Genomic DNA, 23,975 nt, shown 5'->3' with positions numbered 1-23,975 from the left:
GCACAGGCCAGCGGCTCCTCAACAAGGGCGTACAGCAGGGGCGAGAGGGGGCATCCCTGCCTAGTGCCCCTGCTGATATCAAACGGGTCGGCCACTCTGTTCCCTATCTTCAGCCTCGCCGTGGGTTGGTAGTACAGGGCTCCTAGCATCTTCAAGAACGGCTCTCCCAGGCCCAGTTTTCTAAGAACTCTGATCATGAAAGGCCACTCCATATCGAGTGTTGGACAGGCCACATGAAGGGCTCGCTCCCTCCCCGCATGACAGAGCCAGGACCCGGCTCCCCAGGTGCTACCCACAGAAGCAACCCACACTCCGTCCCCTACGGGACTCCTACCCCCGGACATCTCTGTGTCCCGGGCCCGGGCCACCGTCAGCACCATTGCCCAGCCCGGCCGCCATCTTGGATACTGCACCACGAGGCCGCATGGCCTCAGCTCGACCCCAACCCTGGGCCTGGCCAGGCCCCGACATCCCGGCACCACCATCCACCCAGGAGGTGAATGGCCCACTTGGCAGGTCAATGGGAGAGAAGAAGTATCGATGGCTCTCCCCCGCCAGGTGCCGATCGCCCCCAGCCTCCCCGGGCGCTGGCTCCACCCCCCTGCTGGGTGTCTGGACTCCCTCATCCTGGACCTCCCGACCTCCAAGTGCGAGGGTCCGGACATCAAAGGCCGCCAGACCTATAACTGGGGCAGCTCCAGAGCAGGAAGGCAGTTGTATCCTGGAGTCGAGAGACACCGAGAAGAACTCATCCTTGACGGACTGCTGGCGCTGCCGCAGCCCTGCCTTGTGAACTATCGTCCTGCCCGCTGGCGCTGCCGCAAACCCTCTGCAACCTTCATCCTCGTCGGGACCTGCTGGCGCTGCCGCGGCCCGTTGTAACTACCATCTTCGTCGGGACCTGCTGGCGCTGCCGCGGACCGTTACCACCTTCGATCTACCCGGGACCTGCTGGCGCTGCCGCGGCCCGTCCTCCAAGAACGCCAAGCTCGAGGATTGTGAGCTATCCATCATCTCATCGCAACTACCACATTGGTAATAAGACTGTCCCGCTACCCCCTTTCCCATCCAAGAGACTAGAATCAAGGGGACCCCTGAGTCCAGACCTCCTTGTACCATTCTACCGTACCTCAAGATTGCTTATAGAGAACGTTAAATCTTATCCTTGTGTGGTGTCCATCTGTGGGGGGGAAGTTACTTGTCTGTACGATCGCTGGAGACGGCTCTCCCCGGAGACCTCTCCCCTTGTCCTCGGCCGACCCTCCAGGTCCCGTCTAACATTAGTGGCCAGCGGCGCGATCCGAACCAACGCGTAATCGTACAGAAAGCAACTCACCCCACGACTAAACCACAATGTCGACCCAAGAGAGCGGGTCTACGGAGAAATTCCAAATGGACAAACTGGAGGAGTACAACCATCGAGAATTAAAACAATTTTGTATGGAACTGGGCATTGCTACCACCGGTCTGAGCACAAAAGATGACTTTAAACACGCCCTAGAATCGTGGGCAGAAGCAAATACCGCTGGTCCCCGGGACCAACGCATCGAAGCACCAGAGACTAGCACCGCTCCTTCCGAAGAAAGGAGAACGGGTCTCTCCCGGGAAGAGATCCAAGAGCGAGAAAAAAGCAGACTGCATGAATTAGAGTTGGCACGGCTCAAAATGGATGGAGAACTAAAACTAGCGGAACAAAAATTGAACCTAGAACACTTACGGCTCCGAGAAGAGCGGGAAGAAAAACAAAGACAAAGAGAGCTCGAAGAAAAAAGACTGGCATACGAACACGAGCGCAAACTAGCAGAAATAGAACTACGTAAGCAAGGCAAGGACCTGGGGGTGCCCGAGCAACCGCGCACCCCAGGAGCTACAGAACCAAAGGTCCACATTCCCAAAGATGTCGTCCGAGAGTACTACCGAAACGACGACATACAGCAGTGGTTCAAGGCCTACGAGATCGACATGTCCTCTCACCGGATCGATCGAAGTGACTGGGGAGCCGGTCTATGGGGGAGGTTCGTCAATGAAGGCCGTGATGCCCTGTTACAGCTCCCGGATCATCAAATGACGTCCTATGATCACATGAAGGCCGCCCTCCTCACTCGATATGGGCTAACACCCGAAATGTACCACCAGAGGTTCCGCGACTGCACCCGAATCCCGGGTACAACTTGGGTGGAATATGTGAACTATTTCAGCAGAGCCCTTGAGGGATGGATCAAGGGGAGCAACGTAACGACCTACGAGCAGCTTTTTAACCTCGTTGTGTGGGAGCACCTCTCCAACAACTGCTTCGTCGAGCTCAGGCAGCACCTCCTCGACAGTAAATTGACTGATCCACAGCAGCTCGCCGCCGAGGCTGACCGATGGGAAAGCACCCGAGTGGGCCGGGGTGGCCCGAACGAGCAGAACAGGAACAACCAAGGCCATCACCGTCCCCGAGGAGGAGGAGGAGGCCAGGGCCGGGGGAAAGACACCGTCCCGGCCGCTCCCGCTACCAGCACCCCGCCCCCGGCCGGCCGGGGCAACCCCCCGATGCGCCCGGGGTTCAGAGCCAACGTCACGTGTCATCGGTGCCAGCGAGTCGGTCACTACGCCAATGACCCGAACTGCCCACAGAACCAGACTCCAAGGCCCCGCCAAGTAGCTGCCGCCGCCCTAGGAGAAGAGCAAGTCTCCGAAGAACAGGAGGAATACGAACAAGAGCAACAAGAGTGGGAACCGGCCGCCATGGTCCTGGCGTGCCTAGGGGGAAGAGACATGATCCCGCGGGCTCACCTACCCGCCAACACCAGAAAATACAGTCAGTGGGTGAACATAAATGGGCGCAAAGCTGAAGCCCTACTTGACACGGGGGCCAGTGTGACGGCTGTCCGCTGTCACCTGGTGACCCCAGATCAAATAATACCGAACGTTCTCTGCCCCGTCCGTTCAGCCGACAATTCGGAGAGCATGTGTCGGATGGCCTGCGTCCCCTTCGAGTGGGGAGGAGTATCCGGCATGCTGAGGGTGACGGTCCGCGATGATGCCCCCGTGGACTGTCTCCTGGGGAACGATCTCGAGAGTTCCCCGTGGGCCGCCGTGGAAAGAAAAAAGCACCTGGGGATGTTGGGCCTCCCGGACTGGGCGTGCGTAACCACCCGGTCCATGGCGGCCTGCGCCATCCCCCGACCAGAAGAACCAGAATGGCCAGCACCTCCTCCCCCGATCGCTCCAGTGGGAGACGCCGACCCCGCTGACCCCCCGGAACAAACCCAAGAAGAACTCGCTCAGCCCCAGGACCTCCCAGACCTGGCTCAGTGGCGTCAAGAAGGGGGACCCACCCCAGAACAATTCCGTCAGGAGCAAAAGACATGTCCCTCCCTCGAGGGACTACGACAGCAAGCACTCGCCCAGAGCGCGGGAGATACCACCGGGGCCCACTGGATCTATTGGGACAATGATCTATTGTACAGCGAACAAAGAATCGCCGAGTTGGGGGCCAGTCGAGTGTTGGTGGTGCCCCTCCGTTTTAGAGACTTCCTGTTGAACTTGGCCCACGACGTCCCCCTGGCCGGACACTTGGGTCAGGACAAAACCTACAACCGCCTAGTGACCCACTTTTAATGGCCCAAAATGAGAAATGACGTACTCAACCACTGCCGGTCCTGCCCCACTTGTCAGGCCAGCGGGAAGAGCGGCCGCAAACTCAAGGCACCCCTGCAGCCCTTCCCGGTGGTTACCACCCCGTTCGAAAAGGTGGGAATAGACATTGTGGGGCCCCTGGACCCCCGAACAGCGCAAGGGCATCGATTGATCCTGGTACTGGTGGACCACGCCACCCGCTATCCCGAGGCCATCCCCCTTCGAACTGTAACAGCACCGGTGGTCGGCCGAGCCTTAATGGGGATCTTCTCCCGGGTGGGCTTCCCCCGGGAAGTCGTCAGCGACCGAGGCACAAACTTTATTTCAAAATACATGAAATCCCTCTGGCAGCAGTGCGGGGTCACCTACCGATTCACAACCCCCTATCACCCGCAAGGAAACGGACTGGTTGAGCAGTTCAACCGCACACTCAAGGGAATGATTATGGGGTTGGAAGAGCCCCTCCGCCGCCAGTGGGATGTGCTACTCCCGTGCCTCCTCTTCGCCTACCGAGAAGTCCCTCAGAAGTCCCTCGGCTTCAGCCCCTTTGAACTCTTGTACGGACACCCTGTTCGAGGGCCCCTCAGCCTAGTGAAGGAAGGTTGGGAGATGGCCCCCCTGAAAACACCTCCGGACGTCTACAAGTATCTCCTGACCCTCCGCAATCAGACCAGACGATTCCGAGAAATCGCCAAAGCCAATCTTGAAGCCAGTCAGGAGGACATGAAGAAATGGTACGATCAGAACGCCTCCTCCATAGAGTTCGTACCTGGCCAGCAAGTATGGGTGATGTCCCCCACCGAACCTTGTGCCTTGCAGGATAAGTGGACGGGGCCCTTCAAGGTGATCGAGCGCAAGAGCCCCGTCACCTATCGCATCGACATGGAATCTCCCCGGAACCCCCTCCGGGTCCTCCACGCCAACAGACTCAAACCCCACTTTGTGCGCTCGGAGCTCAGCCTACTGATGGCTACAGACAGTGGAGCGGAAGAAGACTCCGAGCCCCTCCCTGACCTACTGAGGACCCGGGAAAAAGATGGTTCAGTAGACGGGGTCCGACTGTCAGATGCACTAACCTCGGAGCAGCGCCAAGACTGTCGGGCTCTCCTGCTGCAATTCGCAGCCCTATTTTCCCTCACCCCAGGGGTCACCCCCTGGTGCTTGCACGATGTGGACACTGGGGACAGTCCCCCCATCAGACATCGGGCGTACCGTGTGCCAGATCGGGTACGTGCCTGCATCCAAGAAGAAGTATCAAAAATGCTCACACTCGGAGTCATCGAACCCTCGGACAGCCCCTGGGCCAGCCCAGTCGTGCTGGTCCCCAAAGCTGCTGCCCCCGGCACCACCCCTGAGCTCCGATTCTGCGTTGACTATCGGGGTCTGAACGCTGTCACCCAGACCGACGCTCACCCCATTCCCCGAGCCGATGAGCTGGTCGACCGCATGGGGGCTGCCCGCTACCTCAGCATCTTCGACCTGACGGCGGGCTACTGGCAGATCGGCCTCACCCCCAGGGCGCAAGAACGGTCAGCTTTCTCCACCCCGGATGGTCACTACCATTTCAAAGTGATGCCATTCGGCATGAAAAACGCTCCAGCAACCTTTCAACGCCTTGTGAACCAGGTATTGGCGGGCCTCGAAGAGTTCAGCGCCGCCTACCTGGACGATATCGCGTTATACAGCCGCCACTGGTCAGACCACCTCCGCCACCTCCGAAAGGTCCTGCAGGCCCTCCAACAGGCCGGCCTCACAATCAAGGCCAGCAAATGCCAAATTGGCCAGGGGTCCGTGACCTACCTCGGACACCAAGTGGGGAGCGGTCTGGTGGCCCCCCTCCAACTCAAGATCGCTGCTATCCAGTCCTGGCAGCCACCCGTAACACAAACCGAGGTCCGGGCCTTCTTGGGGCTCACCGGATACTACCGACGGTTTGTGAAGGACTATGGCAGCATTGTGGGGCCCCTCACGGCACTTACATCCAAGAACCAGCCAAAAAGAGTCGACTGGACTCCCGACTGTCAAGCGGCCTTCGAGAAGTTGAAGGCCGCCATGTGCACCGCCCCTGTGCTCCAGGCTCCCGACTACAGCCGGGAGTTCATCGTCCAGACTGATGCCTCCGACCACGGCATTGGGGCCGTCCTCTCCCAGCTGAACCCCGAGGGAGTCGACCAACCAGTGGCCTTCATCAGCAGACGCCTACTGGCCCGGGAACAGCGCTGGAGCACCATCGAGAGGGAGGCCTTCGCAGTAGTGTGGGCCCTCAAGAAGCTCCGGCCCTACCTCTTCGGTACCCACTTTCGGGTGCAAACAGATCATCGCCCCCTGCAATGGCTAATGCAGATGCGGGGGGAAAATCCCAAGCTCTTGCGATGGTCCATCTCCCTGCAGGGGATGGACTTCACTGTGGAGCACCGCCCTGGCCAGGATCACGCCAACGCGGATGGCCTGTCACGCTTTTTCCGCCTCGACGAAGAGAGTCCCCAAGAGGATGGGTGACTCTCCCCGCCTTCAGCTGGGGGGGACGCATGTTGGACAGGCCACATGAAGGGCTCGCTCCCTCCCCGCATGACAGAGCCAGGACCTGGCTCCCCAGGTGCTACCCACAGAAGCAATCCACACTCCGTCCCCTACGGGACTCCTACCCCCGGACATCTCTGTGTCCCGGGCCCGGGCCACCATCAGCACCATTGCCCGGCCGCCATCTTGGATACTGCACCACGAGGCCGCGTGGCCCCAGCTCGACCCCAACCCTGGGCCTGGCCAGGCCCCGACATCCCGGCACCACCATCCACCCAGGAGGTGAACGGCCCACTTGGCAGGTCAATGGGAGAGAAGAAGTATCGATGGCTCTCCCCCGCCAGGTGCCGATCGCCCCCAGCCTCCCCGGGCGCTGGCTCCACCCCCCAGCTGGGTGTCTGGACTCCCTCATCCCGGACCTCCCGACCTCCAAGTGCGAGGGTCCGGACATCAAAGGCCGCCAGACCTATAACTGGGGCAGCTCCAGAGCAGGAAGGCAGTTGTATCCTGGAGTCGAGAGACACCGAGAAGAACTCATCCTTGACGGACTGCTGGCGCTGCCGCAGCCCTGCCTTGTGAACTATCGTCCTGCCCGCTGGCGCTGCCGCGGCCCTCTGCAACCTTCATCCTCGTCGGGACCTGCTGGCGCTGCCGCGGCCCGTTGTAACTACCATCTTCGTCGGGACCTGCTGGCGCAGCCGCGGACCGTTACCACCTTCGATCTACCCGGGACCTGCTGGCGCTGCCGCGGCCCGTCCTCCAAGAACGCCGAGCTCGAGGATTGTGAGCTATCCATCATCTCATCGCAACTACCACATTGGTAATAAGACTGTCCCGCTACCCCCTTTCCCATCCAAGAGACTAGAATCGAGGGGACCCTGAGTCCAGACCTCCTTGTACCATTCTACCGTACCTCAAGATTGCTTATAGAGAACGTTAAATCTTATCCTTGTGTGGTGTCCATCTGTGGGGGGGGAAGTTACTTGTCTGTACGATCGCTGGAGACGGCTCTCCCCGGAGACCTCTCCCCTTGTCCTCGGCCGACCCTCCAGGTCCCGTCTAACATCGAGGAAGACAGTTAGGGCGGTGTTTTCCTGACGCACGTGCTGCATCGTCTCTAGTACTGTGCAAATATTATATGTCAGGTTTCGATTGGGAACAAAGCCTGACTGCTCGGGAGCGACCAGGTCCGGCACCAAGAGTGCCAAGCGGTTGGCCAGCACTTTAGCAAAGAGCTTTGCGTCAACATTTAATAGGCTGAGGGGTCTGTATGAGCTGCAGTACTCCGGGGGTTTCCCTGGCTTTAGTATGGTGACGAGCAAGGCCTCCCTCATAGTGAGGGGCATAGCGCCCTCCTCGCAGATGTCATCAAAGAGGGTAATCAGGTGTGGGACCAGCTTGTCTTTGAACGACTTATAAAAGCCCACTGTCAAACCATCAGAGCCCGGTGCACTACCCGAGCGCATGCTCGACAGTGCCTCCAGTATCTCGTCCTCCTGTATGGGAGACATCAAGAATTCTCTGTCTGAATTCGGTAGAAATGGCATGGCGATATGATCGAGGTACTCATCTATCTCTTCCTCTACACGCAGCGATCTGGACTTGTATAGCTCGGCGTAATACCGCCGAAAGGTTAGGAGGATCTCCTCCTCGTCCGAGATTACCTCTCCCTCTGGTGTGTGAAGTTCATCAACCACAAGAGGCCTTCTGGTACCACGTACCATTCTGGCCAGTAGCGCCCCAGGCCTTTCCCCTTCCCCGTAGGTGAGGGCTGTCGCATATTTGCCCATGTGTAGAACCTCCCTGTCGGCTAGTTCCTGAAATTCCGCCAGTAGGTGTTTAAGTCGGGAGTCAGTGCTGGGCTCCGAGTCACCTAGCTGCTGCCTCTCTAAGTCCGACAGTTGGGATTCAAGTGTGGTCAAATCACGTCTAATAGACCGGAGCACACTTGAGTGTTTGGACATCGCCATGCCCCGAATGTAGGCCTTAAACGCGTCCCATATAGTCTGGAAGCTGTCAACCGTACCTAGGTTAGTTTAGAAGAATGTGTCGATGTCGCCCGCCAGTTCGCCCCGAAAGGCGTCATCCAGCAGGGAGTAAGGGGGGAACCTCCAGGTAAAGGGGGGGATAGTTCTCTTTGGGGAAGCCAGGTGCAGCAGTATGGGGGAGTGGTCCGAGAGGGTGCGGGGGAGCACCTCGCATCCCCGAACGCTGTCTATCATAGCCCGGGATACCAGCCAGTAATCAATTCTGGTATGAATATTGTGAAAGGCAGAATAGTGAGTGAAACCACCTTTCGTGGGGTGCTTACTCCTCCACACATCCACCAGGTCCATTTTGATTAATTCCGCCTTCATGTGTGCGGCCGAGGCGACTGGCCTTCGAACAGGGCCCGCAGATCTATCCAGGGCGGGATCAAAAACAAAGTTGAAGTCACCCCCCCATATAACACTAGTGGTAGCGTGTGTCCTACACAGTGCTGACAGTTTTGTGTAAAAGTCAGGGTTGTCGTAATTTGGACCGTAGACATTAACCACCAACAAGTCCAGCCCTCTACCCACACATCTAGCAATTACAAACCTGCCCTCAGGGTCAGAAACCAGTGGAAATAGCTGTAGCTGGGAGGTAGGACTAACCCAGGTAAGTACCCCCCTGGAGTGTGTCGTGAACCCCGCCGCCGTATTATGTCCCACAAGTCCCCAGGCCTGCAGCATCCTGCTAGTGAGCGGGAGGTGAGTCTCCTGGAGGAGAGCCAGGTCTACATGGTGTCTGTGCAAATAGCTGAGGACCTTACGTAGTTTACGGTGATCATTAAGGCCCCGCACATTCCATGTCAACATCCTTAATTCCTGCGGGGTGTGTGCAGTTCTCCCTACATTAGCGCTAGCCATCCCAACAGTGAACACCATAGGCAGCGGGTAGCAAATCTGTCATTGCATATTCTCAATCTCATCATTCCTTCAGGCAACACATTGCATGGCTGTAATTTCAGAACCCCACAAACTGAACAGTAAGTACGTTCCCCGGCACAGTACCCTCCCTGTACACGGAAGGCCTCCCCCAACCCGGCCAACCACTCCTCAACCCACCCACAGCCGACCACCCCCAACCAGGTCAGACAGAGCCCAAAACCTCCCCCCTTCATCCCAAAAGAAACAGTCTCTAATCAGCCCTTTAACTGGCTCACAGTGAAGCCTATCAGCCAAAAGCGCAGGGGCAGAAGTTGCCAGTCAGTATCAGTTCCCCAACTGTACAACACCACAAAGCTAGCGCACCCCTTTGCCTAGCCCCAGCCGGTAGTCCAGCGCCATCAGCAAGGCCCAGTGAGACAAGACTGGGGTCGTTGACCATCTCGCCCTCCAGTGTCACAGGGCTCCCCGGGGTCCTCCATCAATCCATCCACCCTCACTGGTAGTGCGGACCCCGACACGAAGTGTCTGCCCAGGGCCAGGAGTCCTCCTATCTAACCCATCACAGTGAGAAAAAAGCGGAGTTTCACCCACCAGTGTGCTCGCTGGGCTTCTTCAGCTCGTGGTCCAGTGGGTGTCGCCAAAACAGGTCAAAGCTGCCCCTCACATCCCCCCGCTCCGCACAGGGCCCCAGGGCGGGAATGATTCAGTCCGAACTGAGATCCGCCCGTGGGGCAAAGTCACTGCTTGCTCAGTCCTGCTCGTCCATTTGCGAGGCAACAGTAGTGTCGTCACGGCGGTTTCTCTGAGCGTCTCTGTGCTCTCTGGACCACTCCTTTAGGGATTTCTGGAGCTCCCTGGGGTCCGTGAAGAAGTGAGAATGACCCTGCTTGTTGATCCGGAGCTTTGCGGGATACAACATGGCATAGTCTAAGCCCAGATCACGCAACTGCTTTTTGTAGGGGGCAAACTGTCTCCTTTCCTCCTGTACCTTGGCGGTGAAATCTGGGTAAAGAGAGACGTCCATGCCCTCGTACTGCAGCGTGCCTTTTTCCCTGGCCAACCGCAGCGCCGTGTCCCTATCTCGATAGTTCAACAGCTTCGCTATTATGGGGCGGGGGGGCGCACCGGGCTTTGGCTTAGGACCCAGGGTACGATGGGCCCTCTCCACAATGAACATGGGCGAAAAAGCTTCCTCTCCCAGCAGCACCTTCAGGAGTTTCTCTACGAAGAGCTCCATTTTGCCGGTCTGAGTGGTCTCCGCCACCCCTGTGATACGAATGTTAGATCTTCGTGACCTCGCCTCCAAATCTTCTGACTTATCTTGTATCACCTGCAGGAGTCTGCCAAACTGCTTTCTGTCTTTGTCCCATTCTGTCTGCGCCTCCTCCGCCTCTGTGAGCCGTCTTTCCGCCATGTCGAGACGTTCAGCATGCTTGTCAACGCGTTCCGACATGCGGTCCATGCGGTATGACAAGGCGTCGATTTTGGTTCCAATGGACGCTATACTGGCCTGTATTCCCTTTTCCATGGAAACCAGCAGGTCTCGGAGTTCAGTGCCCGCCGATCCATCCAGGGTGGCCCCCTTCGGGGACGCATCTGCCGCCGGCGCCTCTGTCCCCTTGGTCCGACACTGGTCAAAGGAGAGTTTCGCCTGTGTCCTGTCGTTCTTTCCCATGGCTACTCTGCTGGACATCGAAGGTGACCACCGAGCCGTCTACTGCCCACAGGGGGGGGGTACCAAGAGTCCGCCGCTTGCCTTAGGAGCCAACACACTCACCGCGACCACAACCAGATGATTTGCCATCAGAAAAATCTGATGGTCCTGAACCCAGGACCAGAGACGCAGAGCCTCTCTGCAGAGACACTGCGACCCTACTCCTCCCTGCTTGTTGATGTACCACATCGCGGTTGTGTTGTCCGTCAGGACCTGAACAGACTGACCGCGAAGGGAAGGGAGGAAGGCCTTGAGCGCCAGACGTATCGCCCGCAACTCTAGAAGGTTGATATGAAGCAACCTTTCCTCTGGAGACCAAAGACCTTTGACCTCCAGGTCCCCCAGATGAGCACCCCACCCGAGAGTGGACGCATCCGATATTACTGTGGCAACCGATGGAGGAATCTGAAAAGGCTTCCCTTGAGACAGATTGCCTTCCACGCTCCACCAAGACAGATCCGCTGCAGTTTCTCCGGAGATCTTCACCGACTCCCTGAGATCCCCACTGTGCTGATACCACTGCCTGCGGAGGCACCACTGGAGCGCCCTCATATGCCAGCGTGCATGGTTGACCAACAGAATGCATGAAGCCATCAGACCGAGCAGGCGAAGGTCCTTCAGGACTGGAACGACCGCTCCATTGTAAAACAAAGGAATCATCTCCTGTATGTCGCGAATCCTTTGAGGAGGAGGGAATGCACGACATACAGTAGTGTCCAGTACCGCACCTATGAACAGGTTGCGCTGTGAGGGCACCAGGTGAGACTTGGGTACATTTATCGAAAAACCCAACCTGTGCAACAACTGAGTTGTCTCTTGCAGATGATGGAGCACCTTCTCCGGCGACTCTGCTTTGATCAGCCAGTCGTCTATATACGGAAACACATGTATCCCCGTTCTCCTGAGATGAGCCGCCACCACTGCCATCACCTTGGTGAAGACTCAAGGCGCAGTAGTAAGACCAAACGGAAGGACCACAAACTGGTAGTGTTGTGACCCAACCGTAAAACGGAGATACTTTCTGTGCGACTTCAAGATGGGAATATGAAAATACGCAACCTGCAAGTTGATCGACACCATCCAGTCTTCTTCCAGCAGCGCTTGAAGAACCTGCGCAAGAGTGAGCATCTTGAACTTTTCCTGTTTCAGGTAAAGGTTCAAGATCCTGAGATCCAGGATTGGCCGAAGCCTGCCATCTTTCTTGGGGATCAGGAAATACCGAGAGTAGCACCCCTGACCCCTTTCCTGCTCTGGAACCACCTCTATCGCACCTTTTCAGAACAGAGCCAGGACTTCTTCCTGCAGGAGAAGCAGGTGGTCCTCCGAACAATAACCCTGGCAAGGAGGGTAATTGGGAGGGAATTCCTGGAAAGGAAGTGCATACCCATTCTCTACAAGATTGAGAACCCAAAGATCCGATGTTATTAATTCCCAATCTTGTAGAAAATGAGTAAGCCGACCCCCCACTGGGCCCACATGATCCGGAATGGCGGATCTAGGGCTGCTTTGCTGCGTTGGCCGGGGGTTGGGAAGGAGAGGAGGAGGAGGAGGAGGAAGTTTGACGACCTCTAGGGCGGGATCTTTGCCTGCCCCTGTATGACTTGTACAGCGTATTCTGCTGCTGTTGAGGCTGCTGCTGGGATGGTCTGTAAGAACGAAACGAAGATCTTCCAAACCCCCTGAGGCGTCTACCAGTAGTACCTCTGGACTGAAGACCCAAAGATTTTGCAGTGGCCCTACTGTCCTTAAAACGTTCCAAAGCAGCATCAGCCTTCTTGCCAAACAATCCTGAGCCATCAAAAGGCAAGTCCATCAAAACAGACTGGACGTCTGCAGAGAACTCCGATGATTTAAGCCAGGCAGCCCTCCTAGTGGCCATGGAGGAGCCCATGACCCTTGCCACCGAATCAGCAGTGTCCAGACCACTCTGAATCACCTGTCTCGCAGCTGCTTGAGTGTCTGATATCACTTCCTGAAAATCCTTCCTGTCATCCTCAGGAATTTTCGGAATCAGCTGCTTGACAGAATCCATCAAGGCATGGATATACCTTCCCATCAGACACATTGCGTTGGTTGACTTTAACGCCATACTGGCTGATGAGAAAACCTTCTTGGCACTCTGATCTTGCTTTCTGGATTCTTTATCCCCAGGAACCTGTGGAAAAGCACCAGCAGATTTCTTTGAGCAGGCAGCTTGCACCACCAAACTCTCAGGCAAGGGATGAGTTGATAAAAACGCAGGGTCCTCAGGTGCAACTCTGTATCTCCTCGCCACTCTTCTAGAAACTGCAGGAGCAGATAAAGGTTTCTTCCAAACCTCATAGATGGGCTCAGATAAGGCCTCGTTGAAGGGTAACATAGGTTCAATAACTGACGAGGGTGAATGAAGAACCTCAGTTAAAATATTAGGTTTATAATCAGCAGTGGGCAGAGTAATATTCAATAAACTCGCTGCTTTTTTTATAACGGTGTGATAAGGCACCACATCCTTCGATGGTACATTTGACACTGAAGCCAATTCCCACTCAGGCGACAGTTCAAGCCCACTGGCCTCACACAAGTCTTCAAAAGGATCCTCAGAATCCTGTAACTCCCCTTCTTCAGTATCTGAATATTGATATCTTTCCTCTTCCAGAAGTCTCTGGGTCTTTCTCCGAGATCTTTCCTTCACAGCAGAAGTCAACGGATTCGGAAATCGACTCCGACGGGGTCGGTGCCGGCGTCGAACCCGAAGTCGGATGAGGTTTTTCAAAACGAGGTCGGGCAGAATCCTGCCTCGGAGTCGTAGGCATCGGCGTCGATGAGACTGGCGTCGACGGAGTCGGCGTCGTGCGCTTCGGCGTCGACGACACCGGTGGTGTCGGAAAATGCCAATGCGGTGGTATAGCCGGCATAAAAGGCATGAAGGGCGCAGGGGCGTAAGCCTGGGTAATACCCAAGTTAAAGGCCATTGGACCCGTGGGACCAACAGGTGCACCAGATGGGAACATTGCCCTGGAATAGACACCAAACATGGCGTTCAGGAACTGAGAAGGATCCTGACCTGGAGTTGGAAATTCAGGATATGGATCTCTAGGTCGTTCCTGAGGAGGTGGAGTCGAAACGACGTCGACCTCTTCACCTAGTCCAGGAACCGGGGTCGACAAACCCGCAGGCATCGGAACTTCGACTTCACCAGCCCCCTGCTCCTCACCTTCATCCTCCTGACCAGAAGGATTGGATGAACCGGAGAATGGACCTGCTTCTGAGATTCGGGTGAATCCGGATGTGAAGCCTCACCAACAGAGTTATGTTCCGACTCCGAAACCTCCACTTCCTTACTCAGAAGTTTGACCTGGGACTTCGGTCTTGAACTAGAGTCCTTTCCGGAGTGATGACGTGACTCATGGCTCCTCTTCTTATGTTTCTTCCTCGAAGACTTCGAAGCGTGAGCTGAAGACGACTCCGAGCGTGACCTCGAACGAGACCTAGACCTCGATCTCGACCTCGACCGACGAGTTTGAGACTTCGAAGACTTTTTAACTTTCTTATTTTTAAGTTTTGCCACAAGGAGTTTCGTCTCTCTTTCTCTTAACGCCTTCGGAGTCATCTTCTTGCAGCAAGGACAGTCCTCGACGTCATGGTCGGAACTTAAACACCAAACACAGCATTCATGAGGATCGGTGATAGACATAGTCTTGCCACATTTGCCGCAAGCCTTAAATCCAGTTTTCTTCGACGACATTTCGAAGAATATAAAGATAGACACAATAAAAGGATAATAGTAACAAAGTTATTGTAAAGAAAGCTACAGTACGATCCCTGAAAACCGTTAGCGTCGACGACGCGGAAAAAAGGGAACTGATGTCATCACGCCGGCGTGGGCCTGTTATAGGCGTCGGTGACGTCAGCGGAGTCGCGAGCGGTGCCGTGCCTCTGTGACGTCCGGATCCACGTCGGCGCGAAGCTTCAAAAAAGAATTTCCGAATGTTGCTGACGCAAGGGGATATTCACAAGGTGAGGAATCCACACGGCAGATGTATCTATCTGGGATGTACCATGTTACAACGCATACCGTTACAACTACCTACCATTACAACGCGACCATTACAACGCATACCATTACAACGCATAGCGCTTTGGGGTGCTGGATAGTGGTAAGTATAATTTACTATTCTAACTCCAGTCCCCGTGGACCCTAGGGAAGGTGTTGGATAGTAAATTATACTTATTACCTATCCTATAGCGCCCCCCAGCGCAATGCGTTGTAATGGTATGCGTTGTAAAAGTCGCGTTGTAATGGTAGTGCGGAGTAACGAATGCGTTGTAACAGGTGCATACCATCTATCTGTAACTGTTTTTCATAAATAAATAAAATAAATGTCTGTGTATATGCACTGGTCATTTCAAATGAAAATGTGTTGTCTGGAATGGCAGTGTACTACCACACCATGCATACTCCATACTCACAACTCCACTCTACTCCACTCTTTTCCCCTCCACTCTCCATAACTCCATTCTACGACACTCCACTCCACTCCACTCTACTCTACAACAAGCCATTGCACTCTACGACACTCCATTCTTCGACCCTCCACTCTAAGATACAGTACTCTACTCCTCGCAGGGCTGGCTTAAGCACTGGTGGCGGCAAGTGCACCAATCAGTTTTGACACCCCGTGACCTCCTCCTTGGATTTCCTGACTACCACCGGGCAAAAGTGTCCCTTTTCTCTCCATCTACCCCAATATACTCTACTTCACTCTACTTCTTTCTTCCCACTCCACTCTCCCCCAGGGTTGGATTGGGATCTAAAATCGGGCCCGGACATACCAAAAAAAAGTGGCCCACATGTGCGTATTGAAACACTGCTTCAGTGAAGTTTCATGAAAAGAAAGGGGGTGGGGGACATGTTTTATTAACTTCGCTTAGATAAAAAATATGCACAGATTAGTTCACACTGCTGAGCACCACATGAATGCAAGTAAGACCACTTCTGCTCAAGCCCCCTACCCGAGCTCAATCAGCATACATTAATGGGCCGGCCCAGCGAGAAAAAGGGAGTGATACCTCCGCCCATCTGGCTCTAGAAAATCAAACAGGAAAGACAGCCCCCAGGCTGCCCAAAAAAGCAGCCCACAGCTGGAACTTGGCTACCAGTCATTCAGCCATTTCCAGAGTGCCCGCCTTACCAATCTGACCCTGCTCTACCCCAATCTACCCATTCCAATATACCCAACTCAAATCTACCCTGCTCAATCCCATCCCACTAACTTTTAGCCATGCTGAACAGCAGCCACACTGGTGTGCAACTTGGCTAAACACATTGCCAAAGCCAGTAGCTATCACATAGGCGAGACCTATTGGCTTTGCCAATGCTGCTTTTAACCTGCATACATTAAACTGATTCTAATTGTTTTTGCAAAAATTACTTAGTGTTTTTGGGTGTGTTTAATTCCACCGTTCAGACTCAGCTTTTGGTCTTCTGATCTGCAATGAACATAAAAGAGCATGACATCATGGATTTAATTGTTTTTGGAAGGCCATTGGTGTGACCATCGTATTGTATGAAATAATATATCCTTTATTTACAAAAAAAGGATACTGCAAATCACCTCGGAGTTCCATGGACTTACAAAGGAACTCTACCTTGGGCCTTGTTCCTCTCTATGGGCCCGATTCACAGAACTAACTTAAGACAAAATCCTAAACTTACTACCATTTTGGTATTCACAGAAGGCACTTACTCATTTCGGTATTCACAGAAGTTAGGAGTCCCAACTTTAGGACTCCTAAATGCCTTCTGTGAATACCGAAAGTCTTAAAGTTAGTATTTTTCTCAGTTTAGGAGTAGTAAACTAAGGAGTCCTAACTTTAGGACTCCTAAATTCCTTCTGTGAATACCGAAAATCTTAAAGTTTGGATTTTTCTGAGTTTGGGAGTCCTAAAGTTAGGAGTCCTAACTTTACTACTCCTAAATTGAGAAAACCCCAAGATGAGTAGTCCTTTGAATCTTATAAATACATTATATCTATTCCATGTTCATGTGGCATTTAGAAAGGTATGATTGTAATATGTCTGTGAAAGGGTCACATAGCGCTTAGAAGCCTTGCGAATAATTATTCTCTAGAACCTAGTTTAAAGGTCCTACACAAATGTTTAAATCCTAAAAGTATACAACACTTGAAAACATGTTGAATACATTTTTGTGTATACCGGGAAGTGTAGCACTTAGAAGCCTTGTGAATAATTATTCTCTAGAGCCTAGTTTAAAGGTCCTAGAAACATATGTGTTTAAATCCTAAAGTATAAAACACTTGAAAACATATTGATTACATTTTTGTACATACCAGGAAGTGTAGCGCTTAAAAGCCTTGAGAATAACTTTTCTCTGGAACCTAGTTTAAAGGTCCTAGAAACATATGTGTTTAAATCCTAAAAGTATACAACACTTGAAAACATGTTGATAACATTTTTTGTGCATAACAGAGAAGTGTGGCGCTTAGGAGTCTTGTGAACACTGTACTCAAGACATTGAGCGCTTCGAAACCGTATGAATACAGAATATTCACACCTTTGGAGTATAAATCCTGGATATTTTGACTGGTGAATACGTTATGAGAATAAAGACGAGAATAGTGCCTAGAAGCAAGGCAACACAGTAAACGCACAGCCAAGGAATATATCGCTTGAAAGTCTCGTTAATATATTATAGATATATTTGAAGAGTATAGTGCTTGGAAGCCTTGCATATACAAGCTGTACACATAGGGAGCAGAGTATAGTAGCTGGAAGATTTGTGAATACAGTGTGCATATAATGGATTGCCCGATGGTTGGCGGGTAGGGAAGACACTGCTACGGTCGAGCCACCGTACTCTTTGTCCCGTGTCACCTAGCTCTTCCACCCGTTGAAGGCGCCTGAGAAGCCCGCCTCGCCGCTGCTGGCGGTGGCATACAAATGCTTTCGCAGAGCCCCGTTCCTCACACAAAAGGTGCTCCCGTACGTACCTGCTATACCCTTGGAGGGCTCTCCAGGGGGCGGGGGGCTATTACGCACCCCATGCTGGAGCAGTGGAGAGAGGCCGATATCCAGACACTGGGCAATCTCTTCAGCGCGAACCACCCACTGCGCAGACGTGGGTCTCTTCCCTTCAGGCGTGGGCCAGGGCAGAATGGATAGCCATACGGAGGGAGGAAACAATGGGGCTCCGAAAAGAGCCTATGGCGGAACAGTGGGAACACATGCTCAACGCCCTACAACTGCCAGGGGGGACTAGCGATTCGGATACTGAAGCAACCTAGATGGATGGTCTGAGGGGTTGGAGTGTACTGTTTTCCTGTCCGGATAGTCTGTCATGCAGTCTTCCAGCCTCTGGGCACGTAGGCCTGCGGTGCATGCCCGCTCAGAGATGAAGATGCGCGTGCGTGGGGAGCCGAAGGGGGAGGGGGATCAGCTCGCACATGTGTCTGTTTTTGCCGCTATTGTTTACGTTTTTGTATAACTGTTGGATAAATGTCATTTCTATGTGCAAATCCATAGCAAAGAGATCCACCCCACAAGCATGCTACTTTGCAAGACTGAACTAACAGACAGTCATGAACTGATCTAGAGGGCGCCAGACTAGGCCCTCCACGTACTAGCCAGATCTGAGCACATGCTTTTTACTTATGAGACATTGTCAGCGCGGCTTCACGATTATACTCTGTCCTGAATTGTGATACTTGAATGTTGAACCGGCGTGACCGGATTGTAATGTTACTCTGACCGATCTTTATACTGTACTTTGGAAAATAAAAAATGTTAATAAACAGATTTGACAAAAAAATACAGTGTGCATATATCGGAGAAGTGCAGCCTTTAAAAACGTTGTAGATACATTGTCAATTGCTGAGGATTAAAGCACTTAAAAGCCTTTTGAAAGTTGACACATGATGTGTGTATTTGAGGAGTAAAGAGACCCTATGTTTAATGAATATATTACATATATACACAAGGGTGTCTTTAGGAGTGATGACCGATGACCCACCATGCAAAAGCTGTGATGGAATAGTGCCTAGACATCGGCCTCTTAGAGCTGTGAGGAGGCAGGGACCAGCCATCCTGGGTTAGTAGTCCCTTTGTGGTGCCTGACACAGGCTGAGTTAATGGAAACTGTGGTGGGACTGGACTTGTGAGAGAGAGGGGGAGCAGGATGTGAGCCCGCGAGTGGTGCGTGCGCGTGCTTGGGAGAGCAGCGCGCACACGCTTTGGAGAGCAGAGCGCTCGTGCTTGGCAGAGCAGTCTTCACTTTTTAAGCACTGCACTTGTGCTTGTGGGGCGCCGATGGTCGCTCCCGCAAGGTGGATACCGCCACAAGCAAGAGTGCAGTGCTTGAAATGTGAAGACCGATGGCTAAAGGCCCCCCTAGAGCAGTGCATGCGCACTGCCTAGGCGAGACCTAAAAAGTGGTATTTGAAGACATCATGTGTGCATTTCTTTAAATGGCTTAACATTAATTTTGTAACTAAAAATTAAAAAAGCTATTTGAGGACTTTGCATGTGTTTTTAAAAAATGAGATGATGTTTTGGCCGATGAAATTAAGTTATTTCTGGATGCTAACAAGCTGACATTCTGGGACATATTCAGTGCCTTTACAAAATATTTAAAACTACTTTTTTAGTTCTAATGAATGCAAATTTCTTGGCACTTATTAGTGATTTTCTTTAGTGCATATGGCATTACCTTGCTTTACTGGGTACTTCATGACTGCAATGGGCGGGAGAGATTTCTAATCCTTTTTAACAGCATGTCTTATTCTCACTGCACAGTTCTGAAATGGAACGTGGACCTGTAAGAACATACTTTTATCTTTTTTGAAAAATAACAAAAGACTGTATCAAACTCCATTTCCGGGGTATTTGAGCTGCCTTTAAAACCTACTTCTCTAGCACCAATTTCTTTGGGGAACTTTGCTATCAAAAGCATGGCTTGGTCCAACAATTTCTAATTGTTCTGGGCAGAGGACACCCCAATGCCCTCCCCCAAAATATCCCCAGGGATGTTTGAGCTAGCCCTAAAAACAAGGACTCACAGTTGAACAGTTGGAAACTGCATGTCTAGAAAACCAACGACCTAATAGTGAATTCTTAAAAAAAAAAAAAAAAATTAAAGCTGGTAAACGCGCCATTTAGCCCCATTTTCTCAATAAGCTTGGGAAGTATGCGCAATTCAGGCTAAGTACCTCCCCCAACCACGCTCAAAAATTCGCAGCCGCTAATGGATCCATCCTCAGAACCAAAACATGGACATTTATTTAGCTACGGTGCACCCACGTCATGATTTTGTATTCTAAACTCAGAACAATGTCATGTCCCTAAAAAAGTGACACTTTAATAAGCAATCCCAATAAATTCAACGTGAAGGAGATGAAAGTTCAAAGGATGGGGCTACTATCAATTAACATTATTACCTCACCAGAGCGTTCAGACAGTACACAGCCTTCCATGGAAACTGTCAGCTAGGATCGAGGTACAACAAACCTAACAAACAACCGTTTGTTACCAAGAGATTTGAAAGAAAAGACGTGAAACTTTCTGCTGAACGGGATCCGAACTTGGTTTGAGTGACAAAACCTGGGGGATATGTAACGTTACTAGTCACCGTTTCCAAAACGATGCGACAATCCACCATAAAATGGTCTTCAAACTACTGAGGTTCATTGCGTAAAATAGTCCCATCCTGCCCTTCTCCTAAGTGCCTGTCATATCTTGTATGTACATTCACCTGCACTTTAAAGTCACACTCCACCGCTCTTATCCCCTTCAGACGTCCTAGCAGGTACCTGCTGTGCCCCAGCTGTGAGCGTCGTCTCCTGGCATGCGAGCAGAGTCTTCGGGCTGTACGCGCCAGCGACTTCCCTGCCAACAGAACAGGACAATGCTGACAACTATGTGTGTCCGTTACCATGGAGACGGCGTACGGCATAGCCACCCCCTGTCAAGCTGTGATTCTTTAAACAGTCGGTGGGAACGTGCTAAAACAGAATCGAGAACGGTGCGGCCATATTGGCCTCCCTCGCTCCCGACTGCGTATAATTATCACGAGCAGTGGTCATTACTTGTACTGAAGGGTACTCGGCGTTCTTAAATATGGTATTTACCGCGAACCAATGCCAATGGCGAAAAAATAAGAGCAATACGAATTAAGCCATACAAAAAAGTTAATGTTAATATTTTTATGTTTGTCTTCGCAGCCCAGTTGTCGCTATTCCTTAAATGAGCAACAGAAAACAAGCATAGGCAAAGCCAATAGGTCTGCAGTGATTGCGTTTTATGTGTTCCACTTAAATAATAGTTGCAGCACTATCTGAAGCCTTAGGCTTTAAATATTGCAGCAACACATGGTGCCACTGACAACTGCTGCTCATTCCTTTGCTGGTTACTGTTATGTCGCATCAGAAGTAAACACACCACACGTAGGTAAGACTGTTTGTTATCCTGTCCACACCAGGATCTTTTTATTCAGTGCAAAACCCCACCCCCAATAAACCAATTAACCTTCCTGCCCTACATATACCACAGGTGTTCCACTACTACCCCTTCGGGTACTGGTAACGGCGAGGTAAAGACGGTGGCCACATCACACTCCTCCACAAAATCAAAAAAATGAAAAACAAAACACAAATCCAAATCAATATGTTACATAGTTCTTTAAACATGTGGATCTAGCACACAGCTTTCCAAACTTTGCATGTTGGTTACACACCTTTTTGCGAAAAAAATTCAGGGACACAGTAACGCGAGCGAGCCCAAACCACCTAAAGGGGTTGGTTTTGCATGGTTAAATTGATGCACTGGCGGCACAAGGGACATGACCGTGCCAAGGTTGTATGCACGAAATCTGCATGCATTTTATCACCCGCCTAAGGATTACATTGTGCTTCAACCTGCCTTAAATCGAACCGGTGGCCTACAGCCCACTGACGCATCTGTCCAGTACTGGTACTCTTTTGTAACATGCACACATCACTTTTCTCTTGTAACATACTGTTTGCTACCTCTTACATTTTGTTTGCTCTCGATACTTGCGCAAGTGCCACCATTGCCTCATGTAACGTTTGTTCTTGTGTTTGATGCCCTCCATTTATTGCAGTATTATACCTCTACTTGTAATTTGTACGCTTTTGTAACCTGCACAGATGTCACTTTTTCCTCCTTTGGTGTATCGTTTGCTACCTCTTGTATTTTGCTCACAATTGTCACTATTGCCTCATGTATCTTAACGTGTGCTTTTGTAATTTGTTCACTTGTCATTTTCTCCTCATGTATCATTACTGTTCCTATTGTGAAGCGCTCCGACGCCTTCGGGTAAAGTCTGCGCTATATAAAAACGCATAAAATAAATAAACAAGTCTCTCCTGGAACATTTGTGAACCGGAGTTAGGGCCAGAGCTGACAACGTCTGTACTGGGGAACCAGGTGCCAATCTCCACATTTTTGATTGGTCTTAAGGTCTGTCCAAGGTCGATGAAATAGGAATCATCGAGTGTAGAAGTGGAAGTGTGCAAGAAAGCAATTCAGATGCGTGGCGACTGTAAAAGCCTTCCCATACGTTCTTTTGTTTTGTCCTGAATAGTGCCTTCCACCGCCACCCATTAGATTTTACAGCCCCTTCTTAGCGCCCACTGTGAAAGATCTTTGGATAAGCAAATGACTCAGCAGACAGACCCCTGCTCTGATTTACAAAGCAGCTCACGCTGGGTCCTGGTGACGAGCTCCATTGCCTCCCCTTTGGAAATCGCCGCAAGTGGACTGCAGCACCAGAGATTAGTCACGGATCCGCGAGACGCGCCCCAACGCACGCCTCGAGGGGGCCTGACTGGGGGGCCTGACTGGCGCGACACACACCTATGTACGGGGCGCGACACAGTAACGTGTCGCGCCACACAGTTTGGAAAGCTGTGATCTAGCAGGACATGGCCGCAATTGATATCTCCCCGCACCCCGTCACTGGGAGTCAGACTCAGGTACCTGACATCCACCAGAGGGAAACAAAAGGGCAGGCTCAGAAACCACTCCTGAAGATATAACAGATGGAGACACGCCACTTTGTCCGGGCACCACAGACTCCGTCAGTGGAACAGGAGCAGGCAACGGATCCACATCCGTGAACTCATCATCTGAACCCATAGATTCAACATCGGATAGCATCATATGCTCATACCCCTGAACATCAATAGGAGCCCGGTATGATTTAAAGAAAGACATGTTCTGGGAGATACTCAACCCACCCCTTACGGCAGTGACTTTTGTCCCATGAACGGACTGCACAATCCATGACTCAGGCTCAAAAGGTAGACTAAACTTCCCTCTAAGGTGCCGATTCTTCACCATTACAGCATCACCAACATTAAAAGTTCTGGGCTTAGCACCACGTCTGAATGCAACTTTATAATTTTTCGCTTTTCGATTCCGCAGTTCCCCATCCACAACAGCATACTTTGCAGGAACTGCCTCCATCTGAGGAACAAAGTCACCCATAGGACGATTCATGCACAAAGACATTGGATTGACTTTTGTAGTCGAATGAGGAGTCATCCGATATTCCTTCAAAAACATGAATATGGCACAGTCCAGATCTTGACGGTCAGTAACGGCAATCCTAATAGCCTTAACGTTCAGCCTCTCCATTGGCCTGCGGCCATAAAGGGGTGACTCTACGATGGCAAATACCCCTGGATTGCAGATAGATCGCAAAATCATGGCTGGAGAAAGGGGGACCGTTATCAGTGCGTAACTCCGAAATCAAACCATGTGTCACCATGATCTTATCAAACAGCGGAATAGTGCGACATGCTGTTGTAGTATCCATAAGCTCAACTTCAGGATATGTAGAAAAGTCATTGATTACTACCAGCATATGTCGCCCATCATGTAAACACCCAAAGTCAGCACTTGCCCTCTGCCAAGGGAACAAGGGGATGTCTTCAGTAAGGATGGGAGCCGTAGCATCCCCACCCCCAGCAGCCTGACACAGCGCACAACCCAACACAGTACTCTCCACTAGAGCATCCAATCCGGGAAACCATACTTTAGATTTCAACCTGGACTTGTTTTTCACAACTCCTTGGTGGAGCCAAATCCACTGCTCTCTGCTGGAGACAAGCAGGAATAACCAACCGTGGACCTCTCTTTAGACACCCCTCCGGGGAGCGTGCCAGTTCTTCCCGTACATGAAAGAGAGA

At 51.9% G+C, this 23,975-nt stretch overlaps 1 protein-coding gene across 4 annotated transcripts in view; it reads right to left on the bottom strand.

Moving 5' to 3' along the window:
* The window catches only part of SMKR1 (small lysine rich protein 1), a 119,581-nt gene extending 98,884 nt beyond the window's left edge, over window positions 1-20,697 (bottom strand). The window contains exons 1-2 of one of the 4 annotated variants that reach the window (XM_086937540.1): window positions 20,574-20,647; window positions 19,475-19,562 (exon numbers count right to left, since the gene is read on the bottom strand). The gene's annotated coding sequence lies outside the window, so the exon portion shown is untranslated. Of the gene's footprint in view, window positions 1-19,474; window positions 19,563-20,515 lie in introns of all 4 variants that reach the window. The other 3 variants (XM_086937534.1, XM_086937547.1, XM_086937526.1) reach the window with 3 other exon arrangements.
* Window positions 20,698-23,975: the final 3,278 nt, after the last annotated feature.

The sequence above is a fragment of the Lissotriton vulgaris genome, chromosome 1_1 (assembly GCF_964263255.1).
Source record: "Lissotriton vulgaris chromosome 1_1, aLisVul1.2, whole genome shotgun sequence".
Taxonomy (NCBI): Eukaryota; Metazoa; Chordata; class Amphibia; order Caudata; family Salamandridae; genus Lissotriton; species Lissotriton vulgaris.
This window is presented reverse-complemented; position numbering and strand designations above follow the sequence as displayed.